Here is an 8,161-nt window from a genome sequence, read left to right as displayed (position 1 = left end):
GGATTGAGGTGTCATTTTGACTTTCAAGTCTTATTATTTGAGAAATATATTTTATAGGGCTGTTGCTCCCATAGATCATGATTCTTTTGATGGATCTGGGCAAAGTAAATTAGAAACCTTCTGGAAAGGATTCACTATTGTAGATGCCATTAAGAACATTCATGGTTCACGAGGGGAGGTAAAAATTGCAGCATTAATAAGAGTTTGGAAGAAGTTGATTCCAACCCTCACAAATGACTTTGAGGGTTTCAAGACCTTAGCAGAGGAAGTAACCACAGTTGTGGTGGAGATAGCAAGAGAACTAGAATTACCAGTGGAGCCTAAAGATGTGAGTGAATTGCTGCAATCTTTTTTTTTTTTTTTTTTTTTTGAGACGGAGTTTCACTCTTGTTGCCCAGGTTGGAGTGCAATGGCGCAAACTCGGCGCACCACAGCCTCTGCCTCCTGGGTTCAAGTGATTCTCCTGTCTCAGCCTCCTGAGTAGCTGGGATTACAGGCATGCACCACCACGCCTGGCTAATTTTGTATTTTTAGTAGAGACAGGGTTTCTCCATGTTGATCAGGCTGGTCTCAAACTCCCGACCTCAGATGATCTGCCTGCCTCGGCCTCCCAAAGTGCTGGGATTATAGGCGTGAGCCACAGCGCCTGGCCAAATTGCTGCAATCTTAATGGATGAGGAGTTGCTTATTGTGCATGAGCAAAGAAAGTGGTTTCTTGAGATGGACTCTACTCCTGGTGGAGATGCTGTGAACATTGTTGAAAGAACAACAAAGGACTTAGAACATTCCATAAACTTAGTTGATAGAGCAGTGGCAGGGTTTGAGAGGATTGATTCCAATTTTGATATAAATTCTACTGTGGGTAAGGTGCTATCAAACAGCATAGCATGCTACAGTGAAATCTTTTGTGAAAGGAAGAGTCAATCAATACGGCAAACTTCATTGTCATCTTATTTTAATAAATTGCCACATTCACTCCAGCCTTCAGCAACCATCACCCTGATCAGTCAGTAGCCATCAACACTGAGGCAAGACTGCCCACCAGCAAAACGATTATGACTTGCTGAAGGCCCAGATGATGGTTAGCATTTTTTGGCCATCAAGTATTTTCAAAGTAAGGTATGTACATTATATTTTAGACTATTGCACTCAATTGACTACAATGGTGTAAACATAACTTTTTTTTTTTTTTTTTTGAGATGGAGTCTTACTCTTGTCGCCCAGGTTGGAGTGCAGTGGCATGATCTTGGCTCACTGCAACCTCTGCCTCCCGGGTTCAAACAATTCTCCTGCCTCAGCCTTCGGAGTAGCTGGGACTACAGGTGCGCACCACCATTTTTGTATTTTTAGTAGAGATGGAGTTTCACCATGTTGGCCAGGCTGGTCTCGAACTTCTGACCTCAGGTGATCCACCCGCCTCAGCCTCCCAAAGCGCTGGGATTACAGGCGTGCACCACTGCGCCCAGCAACATAACTTTTATATGAACCAGAAAGCAAAAAATGTCATGTGACTTGCTCTATTGTGATGACCTAGAACCAAACCTGTAATATCTCCAAGGTATGCCTTTACCCCTAAAAGCAGAGCTGGAGTACGGACTTAGGTGTGGGTGGTTTACTTGGGAAGTGATCCCAAGAAGCAAGAGTGAGAAGTGGGGGAGAGTGAGGCAGGCGAGAAGGAAAAGCCAAAATAATGGCACGCTATTGAGGCTGCTGCCCTGGACTGTTTTGTGCAGGATCTTCTGAGAGGCTCAGGAAAGTTATCCAGAACTGTCCACCTGAAAGGGGAGCCTCGAGCATTTGCCCACTTATCCACACCGGTTGAGGTCTTCCCCTGAGGCTGTTAACATGCAAGTAAGTGTTCCTGGGCTGTATTTGTGCTCAGGCAAAAATCCTACAATAATGGATTTGCCCTGGGGCAGAAAGTGTAGCTTGAGTTTGCTGGCAGCACAAGGGAAGCCTGCGCTTCCAAGGAGCTCCCCATGGTGGCTGAGGCTGAATGAAAGGTGCACTGAGAAGACATGAGGCAGGCACCACTGCACTGAGCAAACGGAGCCGTCCATCTCAGCAAGAGGACCCCTGCCCTGAATCCTGCGTTTGAGAAGGTGCCTCTCTGGCCCTCCACGGACTATCGCCCGGTCCACCCAGAGCTCTCACCCTCGTTTCTAGGCCACACTCCGGGCACTCAGGCCCCTGGCCAAATGTGCCTGAGCCTGCACCGCCTCTTCCCTGGGTCCATTTCAAAGGGCAAACTGTGCTTGTCCAAATGGTGCCCAAGGCTCTGCTGTCTGAAGGGGTGAGACTTGTGCATGGAGCTTGCATGGGGCCTAGGAAGTCCACACAGGGGTACGCCAGGCTTCTCAAGTGAGGACAGGGCTATCTACAATGAAAGGGAAAAGTGTCGCCTGGGGCTGAGGATCAGCTCTCCCTCTGCTACCACATTCCTGTGCAGAGCACCAAGGAGTCTGAGAATTCTACACTCGACTTTGATCTTGTGGATTATTATGGAGGTATATTTATCAAAGTAGGAGAATAGAACATATTTAGCTCTTTGTTGGCTTGATTTATAACTCATAATTATTAGACATAATGCAAATGTGGGCTGGAATTCATGTTCTGATTTTTGTGGCCTTGAGCTAAGGAAAAGGGACCCAGGGAAATGGGCTTTATATGCTTGGATGGCTGCATAGAATCCCCAACTTCATTAGCTTCTGTGATGACTCAAGGTTGTTACTAAAATCAACTTTGTATTATCTCTAAAAACCAAGGGATATTATTTAGGTCAGCAGTGAGAAGGCATTAGACTCAAAATATCTATGAGCCAAAGGATATGAATGACTAAAAGCGGGAGGATTATTACCTCAAGGGGTGGAGGGTTGAACCTCAGGATATAAGCTGTGAGATCCTTCCTGCTGACTCAGTGCTGGCTGAACGTGGGGCCGGAGAGTGCCAGGAACAACACATATCTGGGACAGGAGGGAATTCAGGGAGGAAGGCAAAGAGAAACAGGCCCTTTTTTGTTTTTATTGATACATGACAATTGTACATATTTGTAGGGTACATGTGATATTTTGATACATGCATAAAATGGGTAGTGATCAAATCAGGATAATTTGCATATCCATTACCTCAAATATTTATCATTTATTTGTGTTGGGAACATTCCGAATCTTTCTTCTAGCCATTTTGAAATATAAGTTATTGTTAACGATCGTCACCCTGCTGTGCTGTTGAACACTAGAACTTCTTCTGTTCCTTCCATCTAACTGTATTTTTGTGCCCACTAACCAACTTCTGGGAAGGGTAAGGGGGTAGGGGGATGAAAAGGGCCCTTTTTAAGGCAAAGATAATCTTACCAGAAGGGAAGAAATTTTAGAAGGAAAAAAAAAAGGTTGACCATGGGCTTAGAGCGGGGACTACAGAAATTGAATGGCTAAAAGAAAAAAACAACTTAGCAATGTGAAACTACATCTCATTGTCATTCCTTTCACAGGTCCAATATCTGATATTCTTTTGAGAAGCTGGATATGAAGTAGGACTCTTTCTTTGAGTCATATATTTTTATGATTATGATTATTATTATTGAATGGTAGTTGACAATTATTGAGTACAATTATTGAGCTTTGACAAGCTCTCTTCAAAGGCCTTTACATATGTTTTCTCCACTTCTCATTGTTAGATATTCTTATTATTCCCATTTTGTAGATGAGGGATGCACAGGCAGAAAGCCTATGTGGAGGCAGAGAGCAGCTAAGTAACCTGACCACGGCCCAACAGCAAACAAATGATGGGGCCACATGCAAATCCAGGCAGAACCCTTCTATTATATGAAGCTCAATGTTTTCTTGTTTTCATCTTGTTCTGCATACACCTATTTGCAAATGGGTTTTGAAGCTACTTTAAAGCTTTTTGTAGCCAGGCGCCATGGCTGACGCCTGTAATCCCAGCATTTTAGGAGGCCGAGGTGGGCGGACCGCCTGAGCTCAGGAGTTTGACACCATCCTGGCCAACATGGTGAAACCCTGTCTCTACTAAAAACACAGAAAATTAGCCAGGCGTGGTGGCATGCACCTGTAATCGCAGCTACTCAGGAGGCTGAGGCAGGAGAATCGCTTGAACCCGGGAGAGGAAGGTTGCGGTGAGCCAAGATTGCGTCACTGCACTCCAGCCTGGGTGACAGAGCGAGACTTTTCTCTAAATAAATAAATAAATAAATAAATAAATAAATAATAAACTTTTTGTTTACTTTTAAGATTTCAGAGCTTAGCTGTTGAATAAGGGGTGAGAGAATTCAGCAAGCATTTGGTGAAGACCCACAGCACTGGGGGACACCTAAGGACAACACAAGCAACAGGCAGGAGTTTATGTATATCTAAGTCACTGGACAGATTATAACGTAAGGCAGAAAGTGGAGAGTATTTTAAGAGAAGAGGTACAAAGTGCTGTGGGAACTCTAACGTGGGGAAGATTATATCCTGGGGTTGTGGAAGGATCAGAGGAGTTTCAGGGAAAAAGTTGCATTTCACTAAGGGTCTTGAAAGATGGATATGGTTTTAAATGTTGAAGACTGGATTTTGAGCTCCTGACCATGTCTGTAAATTGTATTCGTATGTATTTTTATGTCTACTGATTTATTCTTAGTGCATTTTTTTTTTTTGAGATGGAGTCTCGTTCTATCACCTAGGCTGGAGTGCAGTGGTGCGATCTCGGTTCACTGCAACCTCCGCCTCCTGGGTTCAAGCAATTCTCCTGCCTCAGCCCACAAGTAGCTGGGATTACAGGCACCTGCCACCATGCCTGGCTAATTTTTTGTATTTTTAATACAGATGGGGTTTCACCATGTTAGCCAGGATGGTCTCGATCTCCTGACCTCATGATCCACCTGCCTCAGCCTCCCAAAGTGCTTGGATTACAGGCCTGAGCTACTGTGTCCAGCCCGTGCATTTTTTAAGTTAAAGTATTTATTGAGCATCTACTGTATATCATGTGCTGAGATAGGCACCAGGGGTGCAGGGAATATATGGCACAGTCTCTGCCCTCAATAACTTTCACTCTCATACATATGTATTAGGAAATCAATACGTATGTGGATGTAAGATAGTATGATAGACATTGCAACAAAGAATTATATGCTGTAAACCTATTTCATAGGATTTTAGACTTAAGGGCTTTCATCCTATTTCCAAAAAAACCTACTGCATAACCTTAAAGGGATTCTCAGTTTGAAATCATCATATAAACTGCAGTAGCATCTGCTGGTGAAATACCACTTTGTATCTATTAGAATAGTCCACACAATAGGGAGAGAAGTGCACTATTAGAGCTGTAAAAGGTATTGTCCAGAAATCTCTGAAAACAAGAGGAAGTTTTATGGTAGGTTAATAAGATGACATCTAAACTGTTCTCTTAAAGCTATTGAAGTTCCACGAATATCTCACAGCACAAAGCTCAAGTGTATGCCAACAACTCCTCATGCCACAAGATGTGACACTCTCTCAACCTCTTTTTGCAAAAGTTTCCAATTCTGTCTCTTATAAGACTACTTTTTATACCCACATATTCACAGTTTTGTAGTGCAAGTAAAGACAAGATGGGAAGGGGGCTTCCATTTGTTGATGCCAGCTGCTCTGTGGACTGGGCCGTGCCCATGCATCCGTATTGGTTCTCTTTTATCCCCACGTCAGCCATAACACGTAAGGGTGTTTTTTTTTTTTTTTTTTTTATGAGATGGAGTCCTGCTCTGTTGCCCAGGCTGTTGTGCAGTGGCGCGATCTCGGCTCACTGCAAGCTCCGCCTCCCGGGTTCACGCCATTCTCCTGCCTCAGCCTCCTGAGTAGCTGGGACTACAGGCGCCCGCCACCACTCCCAGCTAATTTTTTTTTGTGGTTTTAGTAGAGACGGGGTTTCACCATGGTCTCGATCTCCTGACCTCGTGATCCACCCGCCTCGGCCTCCCTAAGTGCTGGGATTACAGGCGTGAGCCACCGCGCCCGGCCTTACACGTAAGTGTTAACATCCGTTGTACAAACGAGGAAACTGAAACTCTAGGAGAATATGCAATCTACCCAGAGTCACGCAGCTCGTATATGTAAGAGTTGGAATGAAAATTCAGTCTGTGTGAGTCCCAAGTCCCCTTACACCATGTGATTTCCATTTCATTTTGCAATCATCCTGGCTGGGATATGTCTGCCCTAAAAAATAGTAAGTAGGAATACTTGTCTGTATACCTTAACCTAACATCCATGGGTTTGCTTTTTGTATTTGGAGGTGTCATAACATTACAAAATTTGATTTTATTTGAATAGTGACTATTATGCTACTCAGTCTAGAGATTTATGACATTCCAGTCTAAACTGGATGATAGCAATGAAGCTTCTTCGAGGTGACCAGTATGATTAATAAGGTAGAAATAAGTTGAATTGCTATGGAGTTGCTACTTCTGAATTTAAAGCTAGTTGAGACTAAGTATATGTTCAAAAAGATCTCCAGGGGTGTGTGTTCAAGAGCAGGGCCAGAGGTGCACATGGCGCTGGGAAGACAGAGAACGTCTTTTCCAGGCGGAGGTCGTGGAGGCTTTGACCGAGGTGGTGGAGGTGGCGGTTTCAACCGCGGCAGCAGCAGCAACCGCTTCTGAGGTGGAGGCGGTGGAAATATCAGAGGTGGCGACAGGGAGGATTTGGACGAGGGGGTGGCCACGGAGGCTTTAACACAGGCCGAGGCCAAGGACCTCTGGAATGTGTCGTCTTATTAGGAGAGTTCCCGCATCCCTGTGAAGAGGACATAGTTTGTAAACGTACTGCAGACGAAAATAAGGTGTCTTAGTTCAATGCTCCTGTTTACTTAGAAAACAAAGAACAAATTGGAAAAGCGGATGAAATATTTGGACAACTTAGAGATTTTTATTTTTCCGTTAAAATGTCAGAAAACGGGAAGGCTTCATCCTATAAAAAACTCTAGAAGTTTTATATAGACCCATATGAGCTGCTGCCACTGCAGAGGTTTTTATCCCGGCCTCCAGGTGAGAAAGGACCTCCAAGACGTGGTGGCAGGGGAGGCCGAGGAGGAAGAAGGGGAGGTGGCAGAGGTGGTGGCAGAGGTGGTGGTTTCAGAGGAGGAAGAGGAGGTGGGGGCTTCAGAGGGAGAGGACGTTAAGTGACAGTTGACAGACATCACCAGTTGCCTTCTGCATTAACCTGCATGATCTCTTTCTACTATGGATTGGAAACTTGTTTCTCGAGCAAGTCTTGAAGATCTTGGTCATTTTATGACAATGGATCTAAAATGTCAGCATCATGCCAAGTGCCACGGAATAGTGAATTTTGCTCTAAAGAGCCTGAACAGGTCTTTCTAATGTTTTGTACAGTGCCCGGCACTCTGTGGGTGCTTAATGAATGGACGGGAGTTTTCATTAGAAGCATATTTGAATTTTTATTTATTATATTTTTATTTTTTAATTATTTTGTTATTTTTTGAGACAAGGTCTCGCTCTGTCTCCCAGGCTGGAGTGCAGTGGCGCGATCTCAGCTCACTGCAACTTCCGCCTCCTGGGTTCAAGCAATTCTCCTGCCTCAGCCTCCTGAGTAGCTGGGATTACAGGCACCCGCCACCACGCCCAGCTAATTTTTATATTTTTAGTAGAGACGGGGTTTCACCATGTTGGTCAGGCTGGTCTCAAACCCCTGACCTCGTGATCCACCCGCCTCGGCCTCCCAAATTGCTGGGATTACAGGCGTGAGCCACTGCACCGGGCCTGAATTTTTAAAATAAAGTGTTTTATTCCCTTAAAAAAAAGATCTCTATAATCTTCACTTGAATAATACAAACATTTTTTATTTTTTACATATTTATTTATGGAACATAGTTGTAATTTTAAAACAGAATTTTTGCAAATTGTATTAAAATATATTAAAAACATACTACATTATGATCCAATGGAGTTTTTCACGGTAACTCAGTGTTAGTTTAAGATGTGAAATTCAATCAATATAATTCACCATAGAATACAGTATGTATGTCAGTATAATGCATATTGAAAATGGAAAGGAGTAAATTTATCTTTGTTTTTTAATAAGATGAAATTAAAATTTTAATTAATTTTGGCTGGGCCCAGTGGCTCACACCTGTAATCCCAGCACTTTGGGAGGCTGAAGCAGGCAGATCACGA

The 8,161-nt window shown here is 43.7% G+C and overlaps 1 pseudogene; it reads left to right on the top strand.

The window, feature by feature from the left end:
* Positions 1-6,520: 6,520 nt before the first annotated feature.
* On the top strand, positions 6,521-7,850 carry LOC134730327 (H/ACA ribonucleoprotein complex subunit 1-like; annotated as a pseudogene).
* Positions 7,851-8,161: the final 311 nt, after the last annotated feature.

Source organism: Pan paniscus, chromosome 3 (assembly GCF_029289425.2).
Source record: "Pan paniscus chromosome 3, NHGRI_mPanPan1-v2.0_pri, whole genome shotgun sequence".
NCBI lineage: Eukaryota > Metazoa > Chordata > Mammalia > Primates > Hominidae > Pan > Pan paniscus.
This window is presented reverse-complemented; position numbering and strand designations above follow the sequence as displayed.